At 45.6% G+C, this 25489-nt stretch overlaps 1 protein-coding gene across 1 annotated transcript in view; it reads right to left on the minus strand.

The window, feature by feature from the left end:
• yrk (Yes-related kinase) overlaps positions 1 to 25489 on the minus strand; it is a gene marked incomplete at its 3' end in the record, with an annotated part of 79204 nt that overhangs the window by 7300 nt on the left and 46415 nt on the right. The gene's annotated exons all lie outside the window — the stretch shown is intronic.

Here is a 25489-nt window from a genome sequence, read left to right on the forward strand (position 1 = left end):
AACTATACACACAGCCAAAAGCAGCGGGAGAAGAGGAAATAGAAGCATATCTGGAGAAGCTAGAGTTACCATCGATAGGGAAAGAACAGAATGAAGAATTAAATAAAATAATTACGGAACGAGAACTGGAAGAGGCAATTAGTAGAGCTAAAAACAACAAGTCTCCGGGGAGTGACGGATTCCCATCGGAATTCTACAAGACATTTAGAACAGAATTAGCACCCATGTTAGGAGCGGCATTCAGACACACGATGGAAGAGGGAAAAATGCCCCCCTCGTGGAAGGAAGCCATAATCACCACGATACCGAAGGAAGGAAAGGATAGGGAATTATGTAGTAGAGACGTTTATGCCAGACATTATAGATGAAGATCAAACTGGATTTATTAAAGGGAGACAGACACAGGACAACGTGAGAAAGACATTACACATAGTAGAGGAGATACAAAAACAAGGTGGTAGCGCGGTACTGATTAGCCTAGATGCAGAAAAAGCATTCGACAGTGTGAGCTGGACATTTTTATATAAAACATTGATGAGGTTCGGACTGAACGGGAGGGCGATGAAGATGATCAAGGCGCTATATCAAGAACCGACAGCGAGGGTTAAGGTGAATGGCAGCTTGACGGATAGAATCAGATTAGAGAGGGCTACCAGACAGGGATGTTGTCTCTCACCGACGCTCTTCGCCGTTTTCATAGAACCTCTGGCACAACTGATCAGACAGACCGAGGACATTAAGGGAGTAAGGATAAAGGGAACGGAATATAAACTAGGCCTATTTGCGGACGACGTGATGGTATACATGAGGCAACCAGACAAGAGCTTCCCGACACTGATGGATCTACTGAAGGAATATGGCCACTACTCAGGATACAAACTAAACGTGACAAAGACACAGACCTTAGCATGGAACTATACCCCAACGACGGAAATTAGGGAACAGTACGGGATAAGATGGGACATGGACAAGATTAAATACTTGGGGGGTGAACATCACGAGAGGGGTGGAGAAACTGTTTGAGGCAAACTATACACAGATAAATCAGAACATCAAGAGAGACTTAGAGAGATGGACAGTAATGCCCTTGGACTTCAATTCAAGAATAGAGGTCATTAAAATGAACATACTATCAAGGTTACTGTACCTATTCCAGTCACTACCGATACAAATACCACAGAATCAATTCAGGGAGTGGGACAGACTGATATCGAGGTTCATATGGGCGGGGAGAAGACCACGGGTCAGATATAAAACACTACAACTACCAAAGGAAGAGGGAGGGATGGCAGTACCCAGCCTACAAGATTATTATTATGCAGCACAACTGAGAGCAGTGACATGCTGGTGTAACGACAGATATGAGGCAAGATGGAAAGACATTGAAAAAGAAGGGGAGGGATACAAGATACAAGCTCTGGTGGGAGATAGGGAACTATTCAAAGAAAAGGAGGGACTGTTAGATCCAATCACCAAATGCACCTTGACCATATGGAACAGAGTAGTAAAAACACACAAATTGGAGAAACAGACAGGGGTTCTGAGATGGGTAGCACATGACAAGAGATTCAAACCAGGGAGGTTGGACCACGGATTCAGGAGGTGGGAGAGGGGGGAGGGGGCAACAGCAATATGCAAAATGATAGAGAAGGGGGAAATGCAAACATTACAAAAATTAAAGGAGAAATTTGGACTAGAAAACAGGGACCACTTCAGATATCTACAGATTAGAGATTACTATAATAAAGAAATAAGAGGGGACAAGGACGAAGAACAGAATGGAATAATTAGGATGATAGTAAGGGCATACGAAGGGGGGAAAGGAAGGGTAATATCAGCACTGTACCGGGCTATAATGACCAGCAAGGGACACACGACAGACTACATAAGGGAGAAATGGGAGAGAGAACTAGAGATAGGAATAACAGGGAAGGAATGGGGTAACATATGCGAGGTGCAACATTCAACAACAGGATCGAGGATATGGAAAGAGTTTGGATGGAAAAACATAATCAGATTCTTTATAACCCCAGAGTTGAAGGGAAAATATGCACCAACACAAAGAGCATGCTGGAGGATGTGTGGGAAGGAGGGGGCAAATCACACGCACATATTCTGGGGATGTCAGAAGCTGAAGGGGTATTGGGAGGAGATAGGGGAGGCAATGATCAGAATATTAGGATACGGATTACCACAAACGGGACTGGTGCTTTACTTAGGGGACCTGACACACATACATGTTTTTTTTTTTTTTTTTTTTTTTTTTATACTTATAACAATTCGATAATTATCGATATCAAGAAATAAAATAAAATTATCATATCGTTATCGCGATATGATTTTTTTCCATATCGCCCAGCCCTAGGGGGGGGACAAATATTTAATAAAGATAATGTTGATATCGGCCAGAAAAGCAATAACGAGACTGTGGTACAAGGAAGACCCACCGACAATAGCACAATGGGTAGGAATAGTAGAGGAGATACAGGATATGGAGAGGATAACGCACATGCTGAGGTTACAGGAAGAGAAATTTGGGGAAAGATGGGTAAAGTGGGAGGATTATAAAGGGAACGAAAACGACATCACAGAGGAAGAACCAAATGCAACACAAGAGGGCGAAGGGTAAAGGAGGAAAGATGTTCAAGGAGGGTCTCTGAACCCATGTCACACACTTTTGCTTTAGTTAGTATTTTCAATTTTTTTTTGGGGTATTACAATTGTTTTATGTTTTTGTACTTTATTATTTATGTCTATTTAACAGTGTTATATTAATATTCAGGGATGATGTGGTTTGTATATGGGTGAATCAAAAGGCAAAGAGAAAGTTAATAAAAAAAAAAAAAAAAAAAAAAAAAGGACGAAGGATAAGGGAAGAAAGAAGCTCAAGGAGGGTCTCTGGACCCATATCACACATGCATGCCTTAGTCAGTATTTAATATTTTTGAGTAGGTATTATAATTTTATACCTGTTTAAGGGAGGTACACAATCAGCCTTTGTATTAAGTACCTGGAAAACAACTGTAGTGGAACCAGACAACTAACCATGCTACCCATGTAACCATTTATGTGCACTGCATTTTTTTTATTGTGTTGTTAGTTTCTTTTTTCTGTAAGTGTTGTTTGTCTATAAGTGTTAATAAAAATTGAAGTAAAAAAAAAAAAAAAAAAAAAAAAAAACAGAGAGAGAGAGCGAAGTAAAGAAAGACACAGAGAGACAGAAAGAGAGATAGTGATGTGAGGTTAGCCACCTGCCCCTGTGTGTGTGTGTGTGTGTGTGTGTGTGTGTGTGTGTGTGTGTGTGTGTGTGTGTGTGTGTGTGTGTGGTGTGTGTGTGTGTGTGTGTGTGTGTGTGTGTGTGTGTGTGTGTGTGTGTGTGTGTGTGTGTGTGTGTGTGTGTGTGTGTGTGTGCATGTGCATGTGTGTGTAGGTTTCGGGGTGAAACAGCAAGACCGGTAAATGTCACTCGGCATCAAGGCGAGCTAGCTGAGGCAAAATGACAGATACTTAGCAGAACTAACAGGAGTCAGAGGGCCAGAGGATAAATAATGAGAAAACATTCATGTTAAAGGGACATTTCACTTTAGTAGACAGTGTTTCCCCTAGGATTTTTTTCAGGGGGGGTGGTAGGCCCCCAAAACGACTAGTGTTTTCGTGGGGCACGCGTGTCACGTATACGTGGATGTGGTGTCAACAGTGTCGTCATAGACGCGCGCAGTAAGGCGGTTGTTAGTATCGGTGCATTTCTCTAAACTGAGCTGAAATTAAACGATTGCACATAAATTAGGTAAATAAATATTAACAAGGTGATTGATTGATTGAAAACTTTATTAACAGATTGCAGAATGGGTACAATACAGTACGGCTCAATACACACAATTGTTAAGGGGATGCAGACCAGAGAAAGACTTTCGTCTTGTTTACATCAGGGTCCCCCATTTTCAATTCATAATAAATTGTAAGTAAGGGTGCAATCAGCACCGTGCAATCCATTCTTTGTGGATCTAGCCCTGAGACTTGTTACGCGAGATGCTAGTCAGTCTCGGAGTTGTCTCGGAATGGATTTGGTAGCTTTTTTCTGCGTCTCCGTAGACAGTGCCGCACCACCGTTTTCTTTATTTTTTTTTCATATTTAACGTTTTTTTTTTTTCACAAGCAAGACAATACATACATGACAAGACAAACTAAGACAAAAATAATAATAATAATAATAATAATAATAATAATAATAATAATAATAATAATAATAATAATAATAATAATAATAATAATAATAATAATAATAATAATAATAATAATAATAATAATAATAATAATAATAATAACAACAAGGGGGTGAGGGGGGGGGGGTTGCAGAGTGTTACAAAGGTTTAGTACACAAACATATTCCAGATAGTGATCTAATAAAGTTCAGGGGACCTTGAAGGTCATCGGGCCGATCACTCTCTTGAAGAGACAGAGCAGCCTGTTCCATTGATAACAAGTCCATGAAGTCCTTGCGCCAGTTCTCCAAACTGAAGCAGTTCGGTTTGCGTTCCGTTTTAATGTCTTAGTGAAGATTCATTTATATGAAAACCGATTTATATATAATTTAGCTAGCTCGCCAAAGTTACTGTGATTAAAGCAAACTTTAATTAAAAAAATATAATAATAAAAAAATGTATAAAAAAAAAAAACGATTATAATCTTTTCTGGAGGGGCGGGCGTCCCGTTGGGCCAATGCAATGGTAGGGGAAACACTGGTAGAACAAGTTTCAGTAGTCTTATTGTCTCCATCTAAGTGTATCTACAGGTAAAGATAGCGACCACTGCTGTCCCTGTCTCCTGACAGCACCACCATTCTCACACATTACTTATTAATAATGGTTATTTAAATCATAACTAGATGGTGCAAGGCGGAGTCTCCAGCGTAGTTCACCGGCGGCCATCTTGTCACAGACAGCACGCCCACTCATAACATGAATGTCTATGGTGCAATTGTACTATTGAAATAACCATAGCTTGCTACATTTTCAACCGATTTGCAAACGGTTTGGTTTATTACAAACGTTATTGACATGGCTATGATTCAGGATGCTTGGACATGTTGAAATCATTTTCATATGAATGTTCATTATAAGTATGCAGTATGATAACTACATCTCTGACGTTTATAACAAACCAACCCGTTTGAAAATCGGTTGAAAATTGAGCAAGCTATGGTTATTTCAATAGTACATGCACCATAGACATTCATGTTATGAGTGGGCGTGCTGCCTGTGGCAAGATGGCCGCCATGTGGCAACGTCGGTCTCCATTGGCCAGCAGCGCAGGTGAGTCATCTAGCCTTTATATATGTCTATGATTTAAATGATTATCGGAAAAGGTCCATCTAGTCTTGACTTATAATAAAACACAAGATAGTTCTGCTCTAATGAAGAAACCCACTCCCATTGCAAAAAGAAAGAAAGAAAGACTAGCATGCTGGTATTGACAATGCCGATGCTACATACTATCCTACCCCTCAGCCCCTAGCGCAGGGGTCAGGAACCTTTTTGACTGGGAGAGCCATAAAAGCCAAATATTTCTAAATATATTTCATTGAGAGCCATATAGTATTTTTAACATATAATAAATTAAATATGTCTTACTTTTAATGCGACTTCTGGTGCTGCATGGTTTTGCTGATGGCCTTGTAATCTGGTTCATACGTGGTGAGGTTGAGCTTCATGCAGGCGTTGAGGCTTCCATCAGTTAGACGTGAGCGTAGGTTGGTCTTAATGTTCCTCATATGCGAGAATGACTGCCCACATGCATATGTAGAGCCAAACATGGTCAATACGGCAATACTCACGCTGCATTGTGTGGTATGTCACAGGAAGCTCGTTCCAAGTTTTAAGAATCAGCTGGTCTTCAGGTTGAAGATTTTTAATTTCTGTCCACTTGTGTTCCCTCGCCAGCTCTGCTCGCTATATCTTCAGCTACAGATACTATTAGCTGTATCTTCAAAACTAATTTCTGTTTACTTTAAAATGACACAGTATTATTAAGAAATATCACAAGTATAAAAAAATATATATATATATATATATATTTTTTCTTTTTTTACTCAAAAATGTCTGGGAGCCATATGCTGTCACCAGAAGAGCCATATATGGCTCGCGAGCCATAGGTTCCCGACCCCTGCTCTAGCGGCAGGGGTGTAAAGTACTTGAGTAATTGTACTTTGTTACAATACTTAGGTACTGTTTTGGGGGATTTGTACTTTACTCAAGTATTATTAGGTTTGTATACTTGTACTTTTACTCAATTACATTTCAGAGAAAAAAAACATACTTTTTACTCCATACATTAAAAATGCACACCTACAAAGTACAAAGTGCAAATCTCATCTTAACCAATGGCACGCTAGCAAGTGTCCTTTCATCCCCATGCAGAGTTACCTCTTTCACAGCCATTGGCAGTTGCACAGCCTGTTATTTAGTCGGACTCGGGATCTCAGGGCTTCCGATCAACTGTTTGTTTGTTACGGTGGCCCTCGTGCGGGTAAGGTGTTGTCCAAGCAGCGCCTGTCACATTGGTTGTGCGAGGGCATTGCCCTTTGCTACACGTTGGCTGGACAGGTCCCCCCCGGGGGCGTCAGGGCGCACTCCACTTGCCTTTGCTGCCTCTTTAGGGGGGGCCTCGGTGGAGGACATCTGTGCTGCGGCCTCCTGGTCCTCCCCGGGTCCTTTCGTTAAGTTTTACCTCGTGGACATGACTGGGGGTTCCCTCTCCCAGGCGGTTCTGAGGTCTGGGACCTCTCCTGCGTCCCACCATTTGGTGGGCTAGCAGGTGTGTGTGGGTGTGGGCCACGGGGTGCTGTGTCACACGTGGTCCCGCCTGTGCTGTGCGTTTTCAGGGGTGCCTGGTTCCCCCTTTTTCGCACTTTGGTGGAGTTGACTGCCTCCCCCCCTTCGTTAGGACGGGCGGGTGGACGGGACTCCCTTCCTCCCTGGCTGGGGCTTACGGGCCCTCAGGGGGTACACTTGTCGGGCCACGCATCTGCTCTGCCCCATATCTCATTGGCAAGAGCGAGACGCGATTGCCAGTATGATAATATAACGAAAGGTTATCCTATATAACCTAGTTATATGAATACTGGCTGAGCGTCTCGCTCTTAGCGCCCTGAGGTCCCTTGGATGGTTTTTTCCGTGTATGGAAATCGTTCTGAGGAAGGTGGAGCGTGACCATTTCCGTTGGCATATAGGAAGACGCAGGGGCGTGGCTTGGTCACGTGGAAGTGAGTGCATTTGTTTGTTTCGTGAGCACATTATGTGCTAGGAGATAAGAGTTATCTCATTGGCAAGAGCGAGACGCTCAGCCAGTATTCATATTATAGGATAACCTTTCGTTTGCTTGTGTGTTTGCTTGTGTGTCCTCCGGTAAAACTGAGATGTGATTGTTGTCTAGAGATGTACTGTATCTATGTGTATCTACCCTCTGTACAGCACTTTGGTTGACATGTGTCATGTTTAAATGTGCTCTATAAATAAATCTGATTGATTGATTGATTGATTGAGTACTTGAGTAAAAATACTTAGTTACTTTCCACCACTGTTTTCTTTAGCTTGATGTTTTGGCAGTGAAATCGACCGCCTTCGTCAGAGGCGATGCAGGTGTTACTGTGGCGCCGGCCGCTTGGCCCGGGATGAAACTGACAGCGGGAGGCAACGTGACGTGATTTATGAAATCCTGCGCCTTTCGCTGGAAACAGAAACAGAACCTATTATTGGTCACACATGTCGAGTCGGTGGGCGTACGAAGAGAAAGAACATGAGGAATAATGTGGAGAGGAGACATCTGGAGCGCATCCTCGCGCGGGGGGAAAAGCCAGAGCCAACGGGGAAACTCTCTCAAACCAGCCGGGGGGGCGTCGAGAGAGCGAGAAAACCACGTCACGGACCGGGAGGGGCCGAGAACCGGCACGTCTGGGACCGACAGGCGACAGAGGTGGATTAAGGGCTAAACACCAGTGGTGGAAAGTAACTAAGTATTTTTACTCAAGTACTGTACTTGAGTACATTTTCGAGCTTCTTGTACTTTATGTGAGTATTTTCATTTTCGGGAACTTTACACTTTTACTCCACTACATTTCAAGGGAAATATTGTACTTTTTACTCCACTACATTTATCTGAACCCATCAGTTACTAGTTACTTTGAAGAAAAGGATTTTGCATAGAAAAAACATAATATATACAAAATAAAAATAAAGAATTCACATTTGAAGCCTGTCAACTTCGAGAGGACGTAATCAGAGCAGCATCACTGGACCACATACCACTTTAACACAACCTTTAATCAGAGCAGCATAACTGGACCACATACCACTTTAACATAACCTTTAATCAGAGCAGCATAACTGGACCACATACCACTTTAACATAACCTATGGAGAGGGGCGGCTAGGTGGTGCAGTGGGCAAGGCGCTCACCACCAATGCAGGAGACGCTGGGTTTGAGCCCAGCTCTCCGCATTGCTATCAGCTTGGCTGGTCGTTCATACTAATACAATTGGCAGTGTTAGGGGTGGGAAAGCTGATGGGTGGGGATCGGACGTTGTGGACAGCGACTCCTACAGGTCGGTTGGTGCGCCTGCGCAGCAGAATCAGGAAGCGACGGGGGCGGCGTGCCCTCCAAACGCAGACCCCCGACGCTGAGAGATCGCGCTGTGCTGGTGAAAAGATGCGACTGCTGCTTCCTCGAGTACCGGAGGGGACACGTGATGCAAGGCTTAGTCCACATTGCAGCCGGCTTGTGGGAGGCATGGCCTAACAGCGTTCGCGACAGGGGAGGGTAGAATTGGACGATACGAAATTGGGATGGGAGAAAAATTGAAAATGGGAGAAAAAGTAGATAAAAAAATAAAACATAACCTATAGAGGTCAATGGGTTTCAATTCAACGTCATGTAAAATGTGTATTTTTTTACTTTAGATACTTAAGTACATTCAATACTTCTCTACTTTTACTTAAGTAGAATTTGAATGGAGGACTTTTACTTTTACCAGAGTACTCATTTATAGTATTTCTACTTTTACGTAAGTAAAGGAACTGTGTACTTCTTCCACCACTGCTAAAAACCACGACACCTGGAGTGCCATTCTGAAAAAGCGCCACACGTCACGATAGCACCTGCGCTGCTTCCAAAGGAGGCTGTAGATTTCAGGTAAAAGATAAATAAATCTTACTAGTCTGTACACATGAACAGTTTATAGAACACGATGGTTAGCTTTCAGAAAAGCTTTCAGAAGAGATTTCAGAGTCAAGTGGATATAGCGGAAGAAGCCGTTCTGGAAAGATGTCCCTTTATTGGAGGCTTGAGCAACACAATGGTTAATAAATGGTTTGTTAAAGGGAAGATCCACCCTAAAATAGAATTCACATTATTATTTATTTCTATATATTTATACAGCTCAGTATTGATTTGTGAATATGAACAAGTCTGTCCTTAAGCTGGACACCAGAGAGACAACAATCTAATGGTGATGTTATTAACCCTTTCACAACCACACTACAGAAGGTTGAATGAATGAATGAATGAATGGATGAATGAATGAATGAATGAATGAATGAATGAATGAATGAATGAATGAATGAATGAATGAATGAATGAATGAATGAATGAATGAATGAATTAATTAATTAATGAATGAATGAATTAATTAATGAAAACTTTATTTAACAGATTGCAGAATGGGTACAATACAGTATGGCTCAATACACACAATTGTTAAGGGGATGCAGACCAGAGAAAGACGTTTGTCTTGTTTACATCAGGGTCCCCCATTTTCAATTCATAGTGACATTTATGACATACACAAGATACATGACATCATGACACATTTATGCCATAGGGACATACATGACATACAGGTATATAGTACTGTTACATTTGTGACATATATGATATGCAAATATACAGTACTGTTACCCATAGATCCTGACAGCGAGTATATACATATGATGGGGAGGAGACTATACATTAGGAGGGGGTGGGTGGGTGGGTGGGAGAGAAATATACATACGGTGGGGAGAGAATATATACATGCGGTGGGGAGGAGACTGTACATTAGACGGAACCTTCTGTATTGTCGCAGTGAAAGGGTTAACCTTTGGCTAGTGTGGTAGTGAAAGGGTTAAGACACACATCCTGGAGTCGCTCCATAGACAGTGAATAGTGGAACGACTCCTAGGACCAGGATGTGCACAGGTACTGGCTATTGTTGTCCCGGGCAACAGCCCATAACAATATACTCTGATTGGCTGAGTTGTCCCTCTGGAGAGCCTTTTTTTATTTCTTTTTTTTACATAAAAATGAACAAATACAGGGAGGGGGCAAAGATTAGAGAAGATTCGTAATGTTGAAAGCTTACCGGAGGCTTGCTTTTCCCTGGCATCTTCGGAGCATGTTTCAGCGACACATGGGGCCTGTGCTGATGTTTCCTCGGCTGACGACGGCAGACCGGGGGGCAGCGTACAAGGTTTGACTAGCAAGTCGGCTTGTACAAAGGTGAGGTCTGTGTCATTAGGCGTCAATGTCAGTATTGGTAATGCTGTGGAGTATGTTTCGGCGCCAGGGCCGGGGCGGCTTGGTGATCGTTCCACTGCAGTGGACGGTTTCCTGGCAATCCTGGAGCACGCTGCTAACGTTAATGCTGCTACTGCTACTTCTGCTAATGCTAATGTTGACGCTGAAATGGGTCGTTGTTCTAATAATCCCCGCCGCGGGATACCGCTTTTCCCTCCTCTTACCAGCTTCATTGATGAAGGTCAGTCGGTGGTGAATGTGGGGGGTTTCGCTGAGTCCTATTTACCTTTTTTACAGGTGAATGGGCTAACAACAGGGTGCAGGCCGGGGGTACCGTGGCTAAGCAGCCAGGTAGCTTTTTTCCTGTGCCCCGGCGGGGATGAACGACGTCCCGCCCGGCCAATGCTTGATAGCGAATCGGCTCGGAGGGTGGCAGTATGGACGGATGAGTGGTATACTGCTACAGGATGGTATTTAGCGGCGGCCAGTGTTATGGCTCAGCTGGCTAGTTTCCTATCCATATTGGCGTCGGGTAGTAGGACTTTGGGTCCAACCGACATTGTAAACATAGTTCATGTTTGTGGTGTTATGGAGATCTTGACTCAGTCGCAAGCTATAACTGCGGGGAGGATTAGGATGCTATCAACTTTGGTTGTTAGGCATGTTTGGTTGGAGCAATCTCCTCTTGGGGAAGAGGATAGGTTTTCTCTCCTCACGACTCCTTTTTCCACAGATAGTCTTTTTGGGCATTCTGTGGAGGCGCAGGCGGTTGTTGATCTGGGTCCTACACTGCCTCACGCTGTGCAGCCAGAGGTGGGAGCACGGTCTCGTCAACGACTGTGGCGAGATCCTCGACAGGCGGCCATGTTTCCCCCGCCAGTGGTGCCCTGGGTGGAGAGTCAACAGGGTACTGCAAGGCCGACAGCCTTGGCGGCAGAGGGATCGGCAATTTTGGGTGAATTCGAGTTTGGTAAAACAAGCCGTCGTCATTTTGCCGCGAGCAGCCCGCTCCCCGTTCAATCCGCTCTCTGTTACTCACGGAAGCGGGGCTCTGATCGTTCTCCTTTGGCTGCGGGCCGCGAACCTTCATTGAAGCGTATGCGGCCCCATTCTTCACTTCTCATGGGGACAGGGGCTGACACCCAGTTGATGGCTGAGCCTGGGTCTGTCCGTGAGAATGTTCCGTCGCGTGGTTCCTACACCACATGTTGTGGGTTGGAGGAACCTGGTGTTACAGCTGCCACTAGCTACAGTGGTCAGCTGGGGGACTCGTTGCCTCTTCTGTTGAATGCACAGCAGGGGTTACCCCGGCTTCGCCTTCGCCAGGCGGGGTATCGCGCTGATGCCTCCCACTCCCGTCACAGCGGCAGTGGTCTGCAAAGGAGAGGCGAGCGTGATGTGGGTGATAGCAATATCACTGCAGGGCTTCGGCGTGTAGGAGCCCATGGGGTCCTCATGCCTTGCGTGTCTAGCTGCGGAACAACTCCTCAGCATGCGCTAGAGGGGTGTTCAGGGGGGGGTGTGTGTCAACAAGTTTGATGACAGCTTCTCCCGTATCAAACCGGCCCTTTCTGTCGGGGTCCCCCCTTGGGTGCGTTGCACAGCGGGAGGGACCGGGCCCACTATCTACTGTTCCTTGCGGCCCAGCGTCAGTTGACGGCGGGTGTGCTGTGGGATTATTTTCACATATGGTGACAGGAATGCCGTCTGGATCGGTGGATGGAGAGAACATTGGAGGGGGGGCTTGTTTTGCATTTCGCACAATCCCATCCTTCGTTCTCAGGTTTGGTGCCGACCCTATTGTCAGGGTCAGACGCAGTGACAGCCCTGGCTGACGAGATCCAATCTCTGTTGGCGAAGCAGGCCGTCGTTGTGGTTCCAAGAGAGGACGCAATGTCAGGCGTCTACTCCCGTTATTTTCTGATACCCAAGAAAACAGGGGGGGTCAGACCTATACTGGATCTGTCCGCGTTCAATCGGTTGATTGCAGCGAGACCGTTCAGAATGTTGACCGTCAAACTCCTTCTGCTTGCTGTCAGGAGGGGAGACTGGTTCACCTCCATAGACCTGAAGGATGCGTATTTTCACATCCCCATTTACCCTCCTCACAGGAAGTTCCTACGGTTCCTGTTTCAGGGCGTAGCGTACGAGTACCAGAGGATGCCGTTCGGTTATTCTCTGGCTCCCCGCACATTCACCAAGTGCGTGGCGACTGCACTGGAGCCCTTGCGTCGTCGGGGGTTACGAGTTCTATTCTATCTCGACGACATTCTACTCCTCAGTCGTTCGGAGGAGGTTGCCAGGTCTCATACCAGGCTGGTGGTGGAATTCCTCACCAACCTGGGTTTTGCTGTGAATTGGAAGAAGAGTACCCCTCTTCCCAGTCAACAGGTGGAGTACTTGGGCTTGACGTTGAGGTCAAGGCCCATGATTGCAACCCTCTCGGAGCAGCGTCGGGTGGTTCTCCGTCACGCGCTCGGGGGTTTCCGTCTGGGAGGGACGGTTACGGCGCTGCAAGTGATGCGTCTGCTAGGCATTATGGCATCTGCTGACACGGTGGTTCCTCTTGGCCTCCTCTTTATGAGGAGGATACAGAGGTGGTTTCTCTCTTTGAGAATAGATCCGGTGAGGGACAAAAGGAAACGGTTGACGGTTCCTTTGTCGATATGGGGAGATCTTGCCCACTGGAGGAGGCTGGGTATCCTCACCATTGGGGTCCCCATAGGCAGCAGGAGCTCACACGTCACAGTCTTCACCGACGCCTCTCTCACGGGTTGGGGAGGGACGTGTCGGACCCATGCAGTGGGGGGCAGCTGGACGGGTCATGCTGGCCCAGCTACCCTGCATATCAATGTGTTGGAGTTGAAGGCGGTCCTCCTGGTCCTCAAACGGTTCGACCACCTGGTAGTATGACGGCAGCGGCGTATATCAACAGGCAGGGTGGGACTCGTTCCATCCGCCTGCTCCGGGCGGCGGTCGAACTTTGGCTATGGGCATCCCGCAGGCTGCGCAGTCTGAGGGCGCTCCACATTCCTGGTACAGAGAATATGGGGGCGGATATGATGTCTCGGGGCGGTCCTCATCACAACGAGTGGGAACTCCGCCCCGACATAGTCAGGCAGATCTGGGATCGGTTCGGGGAGGCCTCGGTAGATCTGTTTGCGTGCTGACGCTCTCACAAGTGCCCCTTGTGGTTCTCGCTCAGTCGAGCAGATCATCCCCCCTTGGGGGTGGATGCCTTCTCGACCTTTCCATGGCCGCCCGGTCTTCTGTACGCCTTTCCTCCTGTACAGCTGTTGGGTCAGCTGTTGGAGCGGATACAGAGGGAGCGCAGGACGGTGATCCTGGTTGCGCCGGACCGGGGCAAGTCAGTATGGTTCCCGGTCTTGATCCAGCTTCTGGTCGCTCCTCCTTGGGTCATTCCTTGGTCGGCGACGGCCCTCTCACAGCACGACGGGTCACTGTTCCAGTTTCCGGTGTTGGGCCAACGGCTGTTGGTGTGGCTGGTGGAAGGGTGAGTCTGGAGAGGATGGACCCTTCGGTGGTTGATACCATCCGGTGTGCGCATGCTCCCTCCACTGTCGCGGTTTACGCGGGCAGATGGCGTGCATTCCAAGAGTGGTGTAAGGCGGGGGGCTGGGACCCAGTCTCCTGCCCCCTGGATGCTGTCCTGAGTTATCTCCAGTCTCTTCTTGATAGACTGTCGGCTTCGACGGTGAGGGTATATGTGGCAGCTATATCCTCTTATCATGAGGGAATTGAGGGGACTGTTCAGCCACCCTCTTGTGAAGCGTTTCCTGCTTGGCGCTCAACGCGTTAAGCCGGTGCAACGCTCCTTGGCTCCGACTTGGGATCTTCAATTGGTCCTCGTCGGTTGTCCTTGGCCCCGTTTGAGCTGCTCGAGCTGGCGCCGTTGGAACGGCTGTCTTTCAAGACCGCGTTCCTACTGGCTGTCACTTCCGCTAAACGCGTGGGTGAGCTCTGTGCTCTCTCGGTACGTCCAGAGTGCCTGTCCTTTCGGGCCGATTGCGGTGCCACTCTGCGACCTAATCCTGCTTTCATGCCTAAAAATATCCGGAGTTCCTTCCGCTCCCGGGATATTGTGGTTCAGGCGTTTCGTCCTCCTCCTCACGCCAGTGAGTTGGATGCGGGCCTTCACCTGTCATGTCCAGTCCGTGCTTTGGGACTTTACCTCAGCCGTACTCAGGACCTTAGGGTTACCGATCAGCTTTTTGTCTGTTACGGTGGGTCTCGTGCCGGTAAGGCACTGTCGAAACAGCGCCTGTCCCATTGGTTGTGCGAGGGCATTGCCCTCTGCTACACATTGGCTGGGCAGGATCCCCCTGGGGGCATCAGGGCACACTCCACTCGTGGGGTGGCTGCCTCTGCCGCTCTCCTGGGTGGGGCCTCGGTGGAGGACATCTGTGCTGCAGCTTCATGGTCCTCCCCGGGCCCCTTTGTAAGGTTTTACCTCATGGACATGACCGGGGGTTCTGTCTCCCAGGTGGTTCTGGGGTCTGTGGCCTTTCCTGCTTCCCGTCCTTTGGTAGGGTAGCAGGAGTGTGTGGGTATGGGCCACAGTGTGTTAAGTCACACGTGGTTCCGCCTGTGCGGTGTGTTCAAGGGGTTCTAGTTCCCCCTTGTTCGCATTCAGGTGGAGTTGACTGCGCCCCCCCCTTCGTTAGGAAGGATGGGGTGACAGGGCTCCCCGCACCCCTTGATGTGGGCTTACGGGTCCTCAGGGGGTACATCTGTCGGGTCTCGCGTCCGCTCTAACCCATATCTCAATAGGCTAGAGCGGGACGCGATAGCCATACGAAATATAACGATAGGTTATGTATATAACCTAGTTATATGAGTATTGGCTGAGCGTCCCGCTCTAAGCGGCCCTGAGTTCCCTTTTGAGGGATCTTTTACTGGAACGGGATTTGGCAAGGAAGGGTGTTAGGTGACCATGGTCTTATAGGCTACGCCTCCATAGAGGCGGGACCCGGTCAGGTGTGGGTGCATAAGTTGTTTCGTGGTGGTGTACAGTAGGTACTAGGAGATAAGGGGTATCTCAATAGGCTAGAGCGGGACGCGATAGCCAATACTCATATAACTAGGTTATATACATAACCTATCGTTTTCTGCCCCTAAGGCCTGGAATGAGCTTTAAAAAAACATGGATCTGGAGGAGCTTATCTCACTACCATGTTTTAAAGCTAGGATAAAAATCATGGAGGAAAATGCACTAGTCCAGGGGTGGCCAAAATAATTATAATTTTTTATTTTATAAAAAAAAAAAAATTGTATGTCACTCATTCCACAAGGACGTAGAATAAACATTTACAGATTTTTTTTTAAATGGTCCATTTGCATGTTCTTGGTATCTGAATCTAGGGACATCTATGGATCTCGGGGAATGTATTCCCAGTGTCAGAAATAGTGTGTCTGTTACTAGGCTTGAGTAAATTGTAATGAACCAAAGGAGAATATCAATTATATTTAAAACATATTTTGTATCTTTGACTGTGAATAACACCATGCTCAAATCTACCAGACCTGAAAAATCTAAGCAAATGAATAAAGGGAAGATGATTAAACAGATTTTGTAGATACAGTACTGAATTCTGCCATCTTTTTTATAATGTAAATTTCTCCACCATTTTTCATCATATTGCAACACCGTTTTTTGCTAGACGTTCACATAAAGGTAGAGAAACTAACTGCGTTCTGTTTTATGGCAATAACGTTCAGGGTTGTGGGAGATAATCCACAAAAATAAGACAAATAAAAAAGTAAATCCAGAAGTCAGATGATTTGCAGGGGCTGGCGTGAGCTGGGTAGGGTAGTTTTTCGAAATTCGAAAGCCCAGAGTCTCTTCCTTCAAAAGACTACACTCACTTTTGGCTGCTCCACTTCCTTCTATCAATATGCGCCGGTTTCCGACTCAATGCCCTGAGATTTCTATAATCTTATATTTGACTAATAACAGTTAAAATCATTGGTAAACAAACGTAATGCTGAAAATATACACTTTTACTGTATATTTCGGGCATAAGAGGTTAACCCTGTGAGGCCCAAATTAAAAAGACATTAGCAACTTCAGAGGGTGGGACATATTACTATCAAATAGCATTGTGAGGCTGAACAACAGGACCAATTGACTATACATGTGGTTTTTTTTAAATGGCTAAACATGATATTGTAATTTTGCAACCGTGGGTCTCACAGCAGGGTACTTTTAACCCTGTGAGGCCCAAATAAAAAAGACATTACCAACTTCAGAGGCCAGAGAGTGAGACCTATAAACACATGAAGGGTGCCGTGACTGACAAAAAAGGTTCAGAAATGCCGGTATATGGTGTGGCTCTTTGTGGTACCACAGTAATTTGTGTGGCTCTTAATCTCTGACTGGTTGGCCACCCCTGCACTAGTCTGTAAATGCTATGTTTAGTGATGCACGATATATCGGCCGATATGGCAGTTTTTTTTACACATCGGTATCAGTCCAATATGGGCCGATATTATATTAAAAAAATATGTAAATATATATATATATTTCTTTTTTTACATGTTTTGGCCTTAAATAGTTTCAAAATATCAGTAATTTCTGAAAATAAGTTACAAAAGCAAAAGAAAACGTATGCGTTTTGGAAAATAGCTCTTTATTTGATTATCATAAAAAAGTGTTTTCTATACAGAGATATCGACATCGGTAAATATCGGTATCGGCCAGAACAGCAATATTAATATCGGTTATCGGTATCTGCCACAATTTTCACATCGGTGCATCACTAGCTATGTTACATAACAGGTCACACAAAATTAATGGTGCCTGCCTTCAATGTACAACTCTGATGTGGTCCCTTTTCTTTCTTTTTTCTTTAAATGTTATACTGTGAATTTTATGAAATTGTGATTTGTAATTGTCTTAATTGCTGTCTTCTTTGCCAGGTATGTCTTGTAAAAGAGGTTTCTAACTTTAATGAGACTAACCTGGTTAAAGTTTCAAGTTCAAGTTTCAAGTTTCTTTAATAGTTGTCATACAGAAGTACAGAATACTTTCATACAAAATGCTTCTTACTAGGGATGTCCGATATTATCGGCCGACCAATATTATCGGCCGATATCGGCAGTAAAATGTGATATCGGAAAATATCGGTATCGGTAAAAAAAAAAAAAAAACAATAACAATATTTGTTATATATATATCCAGTGAAATTATTAGTTACCTGAAATTATTCCGTTTTTTGGGGGGGGGAAACCCTGCATATATCGGTATCGGTTGATATCGGTTGATATCGGTATCGGAAATTAAGAGTTGGACAATATCGGAATATCGGTATCGGTAAAAAAGCCAATATCGAGCATCCCTACTTCTTACTGTTACACTCCAGAGACTGTGCTAGACAAGATAGTATCAAATAACATAGTATAGCATGTAATTTAGAAGAAGAAAATGAGGTCACAGTGTTCGGTATAGACATATGTACAATGTTCTGAGTTACCATATAATATACAATACTATGCAGTGTACTAATGTACAGTACTATCTAGTGCAAAGCAGAAATGGGATGAGGTACAATTTAGGTACAATTTACAGTAAGGTGTACGAGTTGTAGTGCAATCCTTCATCAATAAATATAAAGTGTGGGGAGTGGGTGCTACAGTGTGTTTGTTTAAAGTGGGTGTGTGCTATAAAGTGTGTGGAGTGGGTGCTACAGTGTGTTTGTTAAAGTGAGTGTGTGCGTGTGGATGTGTGTGCTATGTGCGTTTGGTGGTTGTTGTTGTGTAGTGTTCATTCATTGTTCGTTTAGCAGCCTGATGGCCTGGGGATAGAAGCTTCTTCTGAGTCTTTCTGTGCTCGCCTTGAGACTCCGGTATCGCTTGCCTGACCGCAGCAGTTCAAAGAGGCAGTTGTTCGGGTGACTGGAGTCTTTAATGATTCTCTTAGCCTTGCCCTTGCAACGCTTGTTGTAAATGTTCTGGAGGGTGGGGAGCCCACCTCCAATTGTGCGTTCGGCTGAACGTGTCACTCTTTGTAGTCTGCTTCGGTCTTGTGCAGTGCTATTCCCAAACCAGGAGGTGATGTTGCCGGTCAAGATGCTCTCTATTGTACATGAGTAGAAGTTCTTAAGGATCTTCTGACTGACTTGGAACTTCCTTAGGCGCCTGAGGAAGTAGAGGCATTGTCGTGCCTTCTTCACAACACTGTCAATGTGTGTGGTCCATGTCAAGTCCTCGGATATGTAGGCTCCGAGGTACTTAAAGCTGTTGACTCTCTCAACCGGTGCCCCGTCGATGCTGAGGGGGCTGTAGTCCTTGACCCCCGACCTCCTGAAGTCCACAATCATCTCCTTTGTTTTGCTGACGTTCAGGGAGAGGCTGTTTTCCTGGCACCATCCCGCCAGGACCTTGACCTCTTCCAGGTAGGCCCTCTCGTCGTTGGCAGAGATCAGGCCCACCACCACTGTGTCGTCAGCAAATTTGATGATTGTATTGCTACTCCGCTGAGCCACACAGTCGTGTGTGTACAGGGAGTAGAGGAGGGGACTCAGAACACAGCCCTGGGGGGCCCCTATGTTGAGGGTGATGGATGAGGAGGTGCAGTTGCCTGCTCTCACCACCTGGGGTCTGCCAGTCAGGAAGTCCAAGACCCACTGGCAGAGGTCATAGTTCAAGCCCAGGTCCCTGAGCTTGGCTATGAGTATGGAGGGGACTATGGTATTGAATGCCGAGCTGTAGTCGATGAATAGCATTCTCACATAGTTCCCCTGCCTCTTGTCCAGGTGTGATGCTGCTGTGTGCAGCACATGGGCTATGGCGTCCTCCGTGGACCTGTTGGGGCGGTATGCAAATTGCAGGGGGTCCATGTTGATGGGGAGGGAGGAGCAGATGTAGCCCTTTACTAGCTTCTCAAAGCACTTCATGGCTATGGAGGTGAGAGCTACAGGGCGGTAGTCGTTGAGGCAAGCAGGCTTGGATTTTTTGGGTACAGGGATAATAGTGGACTTCTTCAGGCAGGTGGGGATGACAGCCTGTTCTAAGGACAGGTTAAATATGTCAGTGAATACTGGGGCCAGTTGGTCGGCAGAGACTTTTAGGACGCGGCCGGGGATGCCGTCCGGACCTGCTGCCTTCCTGATATTCACTTTTTTAAAGGTCCGCCTCACCTCATGCTCTGTTACCCTGAACACTGCGCCTCCATCAGCAGCCGACCCCCCCCCCCCCCATTGCCGTGGCTTGTGAGCTGGTGTTGTTATTACCAGCATCAAACCTCGCATAGAAGGTATTGAGGTCATTTGCTAAGGAGATGTCACTGTTCAGTTTGAGGGAGGCGCCTTTGTAGTCTGTCATCGTTTTGAGCCCCTGCCACATAGCTCTAGAGTCAGCTTGTTCAAACTGGAGTTCAATTTTATCCCTGTAGCGCCGTTTGGCCTCTGACACTGTCCTCCTTACGTTGTATCGCGCCACCTTGTGGTCATTCATGTTGCCTGCCACTAGGCCGTCGTTGTATGCTTTGGTGCGCTCTCTCAGAGCTTCACGGACGGATTTGTCTACCCAGGGTTTTTGATTTGGGTAAACTCTCATTTTGGTAGTGGGGATTGTTTCTTCCACCATAGTACAAACATAGTCCAGCACTGTCTCCGTGTAGACATTAATGTTATCTGTGTCGCGGAACACATTCCAGTCTGTGCAGTGAAACACAGACCGGAGCGTCTCCTCTGACGTCAAATCCCATTTCTGCACCTCTCGCGAGACTACAGGAGTACTTTTGATTCTCTGTTTGTACTTTGGTGAAAGAAAGATTGACGCGTGATCTGATTTACCAAAGCCACTATCAGAATGAGCCTTGTAGCCACCTTTAAATTGCGTGTAACAGTGATCTAGGATGTTACCGCCTCTGGTGTTGCAAGTCACATGCTGATAGAAGTCAGGTAATACCTTTCTCAGATTGGCGCTATTGAAATCACCCAGCACCAAAATGGCGGCATTAACGTTCGCCGCTTGTATTCTATTTACCTCGTCGTGGAGTCTGGAGAGCGCGGCGTTGTTGCTGGCTTGCGGTGGAATATACACTCCTACAAGGATGATCGCCGTTAACTCCCTCGGGAGGAAGAAAGGACGGCACTTGATGGTTATATACTCCAGGTCTGGGCAGCAGTGGTTGGATAATTCCTTCACGTTAGTTGGATCGCTCCAATTTTTGTTAAACATGAAGGCAATACCTCCTCCACGTTGTTTACCGGACTCTGCTGTCCGATCCTTGCGATGGATAAAGAAGTGATCGGCTGGTTGAATTGCGTGGTCTGGAACCTCCGGCGTGAGCCACGTTTCGGTGAAGCAGAGAACGTTGCAGTCCCTAACGTCTCTTTGGTATTGAATCCTTGCTCGGATGTCATCCAGTTTATTGTCAATTGATTGTACATTGGCTAGCAATATACTGGGCAATGGTGTTCGGTGGCGTCTGGATCTCAGCCTGTTACGGATCCCAGCTCTCTTCCCACGCCGTCTGGTTCCTCTGTTCCTGGGATCAAGGAACAAAGGATCTGGTCCTAATCTCCGGAGAATCTCTTCAGGCCATTGTTGTGGTTCGGAAAGCTGGTCCAGTGAGTAATCCAGTTGGTAAGTTTCCCGTAATCCAATGTCTATGAGTGACTGACGGTCATACACATTAAATGCACCAACAGTTGGTACAAACAAAACTCTAAAAACTATAAATATTAACAAAAGTAAGCACAGTCTCGACGGAGCGCACAGACAGGCAGCCGGTCGTTGCGGCGCCATCTTCTAAATAAAGTACAAATAAAAAATAAAAATGATGGTTGCCCGTGGTGGTTCTACTGGGATATGTAAAAATTAAGGCTGTCAAAGTTAATGCGGTATTAACGCGTTATCGCCCGATTCTATTAACGCCACTATTTTTTTTAACTCACGATTAACTAAAAAAATAATAATAAATTTAACTAGACTTCACTCAGGTGTATTGTTGATGCTCTCATTGATACTATGTTTGTTTCTGAAGTGTGTGTGTGAGAGATATATAGAGAGAGAGGGGGGTGAGAGAGATGAGGAAGGGGCAAGAGAGAAAGAGAGCTGGGAGAGTGTCTGTGTTACATTACTCAGCCCTTGTGTGGGTGAATGTAACAAGTTCCTAACGTTTTCTTTCCCCTATTATTTCATGCACACTTTATTTATTGTTTTAAATTATTATTTTCTTTTAAAGTGCAACCTCCACGTTGTATTTTTGTTCAATAAACAATGTGGACTAGGCCAACAGTGACTTTCATGAAGAATTGTAAAAAAAAGTATTGAAATTGACCCAGTTTTAGCGTTTTTATCAAAACATTTTGTCTGCCCAACACAATCAACATGCACTTGCATATTTTAATCAATGGTTTATAACGTGCACGTGTAATGTCGTCACAACAGGTATTGGTCACCAGGGGTATCACCAGGGGGCGCTGAGAGTCACACAGCTAGTGGCAGGCAGAGAGCCTTGCTACCATAGATATATGCTTGCTACTACTAGCCGAATGGAAATGTATCTGTTTCACCTCACTATTGCTCCGTGATTATAGCCATCCATCCATCTCTAAAGCTAACCACGTTACCATATTTGTAATAATGTAAATCATTGTGTCGTTGTACACATTGTGTTTATAACGTTAGTAGATAACATAGCTTAGCTTGGTAGCTATTGTGCTAACAACATATCCCGACATCCGGCTCGCTGGCCGGCATGAACGGCCGACCCAAAATGGTTCTCTCCTCTCTGTACACCCCGACCCGACCCCACGGGTGCCCTGCCGGGGGGCCCATGGACGCGACGGCGGCGGCAGCCGCAGGGCGCCCGAGCCCGCAAAGGCTAGTGTTACACGATAGCTATGAGCTAACTAGCGCTGCGGGCTCCGGCGCCCTGCGGCCGCCGCTGTTGTCGAGTCCACAAGCTTCACTCGGTGCATCAGTCACGAAAGGGGCTATGATGAGCTTGGCAAGCCAGAGTAAAACACAGTTTTCAATCAATCAATAACAACATTAACCAGACTCTCGTTGTGTCTATTATGCTAACGCTAACGTTACCTCATTGTGTCTATTCTACACAGATAGCCTCTCGTGTCTATCTGCTAACGTTAGCATTAGGCTAACTAACGTTACGTCCCTAACCCCCAACAACAAGCGTAACTAATCAGCGATCTTTTTGTCAGACTAAACTCTCCGCTCGGTGGCAAATTGTGTTGATGTCGGTTTTGTTTCATCAATAAATGAGGCAGAATACACAGTGACTGTATCCTTTTTTATTGCACTCGTTTCTTGCTGCAAACACACAAAAGATATCCTACGCGAGACATTAAAGATGGCGGCGCGGACATTCTGTTTTCGTTCAGACTCCCCAAACAGTGACGTCACGCGTCTCTCTTCTGACCAATCGGTGGTCTGCAGTTTTTCACGTGTCATTTCTGGAGCTCTCATGCTGATCACCAGCAGCCCCGCCTCCCCACACGGAGACAAACTGAGTACTTTATTTTAGTGGAAAAGCAACATTAGATTCGGCTCATTAATATGCAAGCCACACTTGTTGTGACGTCGGCGTTTTGATAAGCTTTTTTGATTCGCGCGTGCATGTTATTCGTGCGTGGACCTTTTTAACTCTTTCAGAGTGGCATTTCCGGTGTCAAATGGAAATAAATACATAATGAAATTATATACCAATGATGTAAACTACCCATAATTGATCAGTAGGGTTTAACCTAGAGGTTGGCCTTTAAGTTATTTTGTGCATCACTCTGTTTTGAATTTGATGCAAATTTGCAATGCATGAGGGTCATCCTTTTGTGTTAAATGGCTGCATAAAGCAAGCATTTGTTGACTCGCATGTTGATAAGAGTATTAAAACTTGGAACTTGAAAAAGATCTGTTTAACACATTAACTGCCACGCTTCTATCCATCAATGTATGATCACTGCCACCAGTCTAAGCCTATGGAGATGTTCACCTTCTTTGCAGGGCTATAACTTTTTAAATTGTATTGCTAAATTGACATTACTATGGCCCATTCAACATCGATTATCTATCGTTCAGGATGTAGGAACGTTATACTTTTTCATTCATAGATTCATACGAAAATACCGTTTAGAATATAAATATGTTTTATCGTTTTCTGCAGTAATTCCTAGAACGTGAGTTATAGGCATAAACGCATATATAGATTATCAACTGCCGTTTGTTGCCGATACACGCTATATTAAAAATTTCAACTGTACATGATCCTAAACGTTATGACTGATCATGCGCGGATGAACGGGGGGGGGGGGGGGGTCATTTATAATTCCGTGATCGTCAGTAAATGCTTTATGTAGTATGGGTGATATATTGATCAGAGCAGTTTGCATGAATAATAATAAACACTCACGCTGAAAATGACGTCAGCGTTCTCTTACCGTTCGCCGATGAGACTGGAGGAAAAAGATCCCACTTATTTGACGGTGATCTCCTAGATCCATTTCCGGTTTGTATAATCATAATAAACGCCCAAATCATATCGATTATTGAGTTATGGCAGTGATCCATATACACAATGTGTGTCTAGAGTCCCGCAACAATATGTGAGTGCCGGACGCATTTGCCCGGTGCACCGAGATCACAAGAGATCCATTTCCGGTTGTAACTCGCCGATCATTCACCAGGCGGCAGTATTGAAGCGTTGCAGAGTTGTGCAGGCTCCCACTGCATCAGACCAGGCTCCGTGAGGGCATTCTGAATACCATGGAGAAAAAATTAAATATGATCTCAATAACGTTGTACGCCATGGAATGGCAGAATTAGCATGACCTTGAAACATGTTGTACGACGGTTTTGGCGCAGGATGTGTTAAGGTAGAAAAAGATTTATAAAATAAATTCGATTAATTTGCGATTAATCAGGAGTTAACTATGGACAATCATGCGATTAATCGAGTTAAATATTTTAATCGATTGACAGCACTAGTAAAAATCATTAGTCGTTGTTCCATCAATGCTCAGAAATCCCCCCAGAATTCCTCAAAAACTAAAGCTACAATAGTCATTATGGGCAAAATCCAAAACAGTGTGTTGCTGTTCAGGATAAAGTACACACAGATTTCACACACACACACACATTATCTGGTCCGCCATCAGGACGGCCACAGGAAGTTAGCCCTGTTAGAGTTTCCTGTCCGCTCTTCTGATGGCTCCCCCCTTTCCTGGAAACTAAGGACAGAGTACACACACACACACACACACACACACACAGAGCAGCTGCAGCTCCACAAAGCAGCCCCCCCACGCATACACAGTCACACACAGACACACACACACACACACACACACACACACACACACACACACACACACACACACACACACACACTCTCCCTCTGATGTTTCTCTCCCTCTCTCTCTCTCTCTCCCCTCTCTCTCTCTGTCTCACTCTCCTGGTTATCTTGCTCTCTCTCTCTCTCTCTCTCTCTCTCTCTGTCTCTCTCTCTTTCTCTCTCAGTCTCCTGTTGCTCTTGCTCTCTCTCTCTCTGCTTTCTCCCTGCTCTCCTCCAACAATAACCTTTCACACTCGCTCTTTTCACGCTAGCTTTCATTAGACCCGCTCTCTCTCCCTCCTTCCTCTCTGTCTTCCTTTCTCTTTCTCACTCTCTCTTTCTCTGCCTTTCTCCCTCTATCTATTTCAGTGTCTTTGCTTCTCTCTCTCTCTCTCTCTCTCTCTCTCTCTCTCTCTCTCTCTCTCTCTCTCTCTCTCTCTCTTTCTTTCAGCCTCTTCCACACTCTCTCTCTTTCACAGAAAAGGAAGTGAGGATGTACAAACCTCTTCCCTTGTCCTCTTCCCCCATTTTAATACATACTGTACTGATACTGATACACAATGACAGAAACCCACTTTACTTTAGTTTAGTGTTCGCCTCTTCGCGCACGCGCACACACAC

The sequence above is a fragment of the Notolepis coatsorum genome (assembly GCF_963971535.1).
Source record: "Notolepis coatsorum genome assembly, chromosome: 4".
NCBI lineage: Eukaryota > Metazoa > Chordata > Actinopteri > Aulopiformes > Paralepididae > Notolepis > Notolepis coatsorum.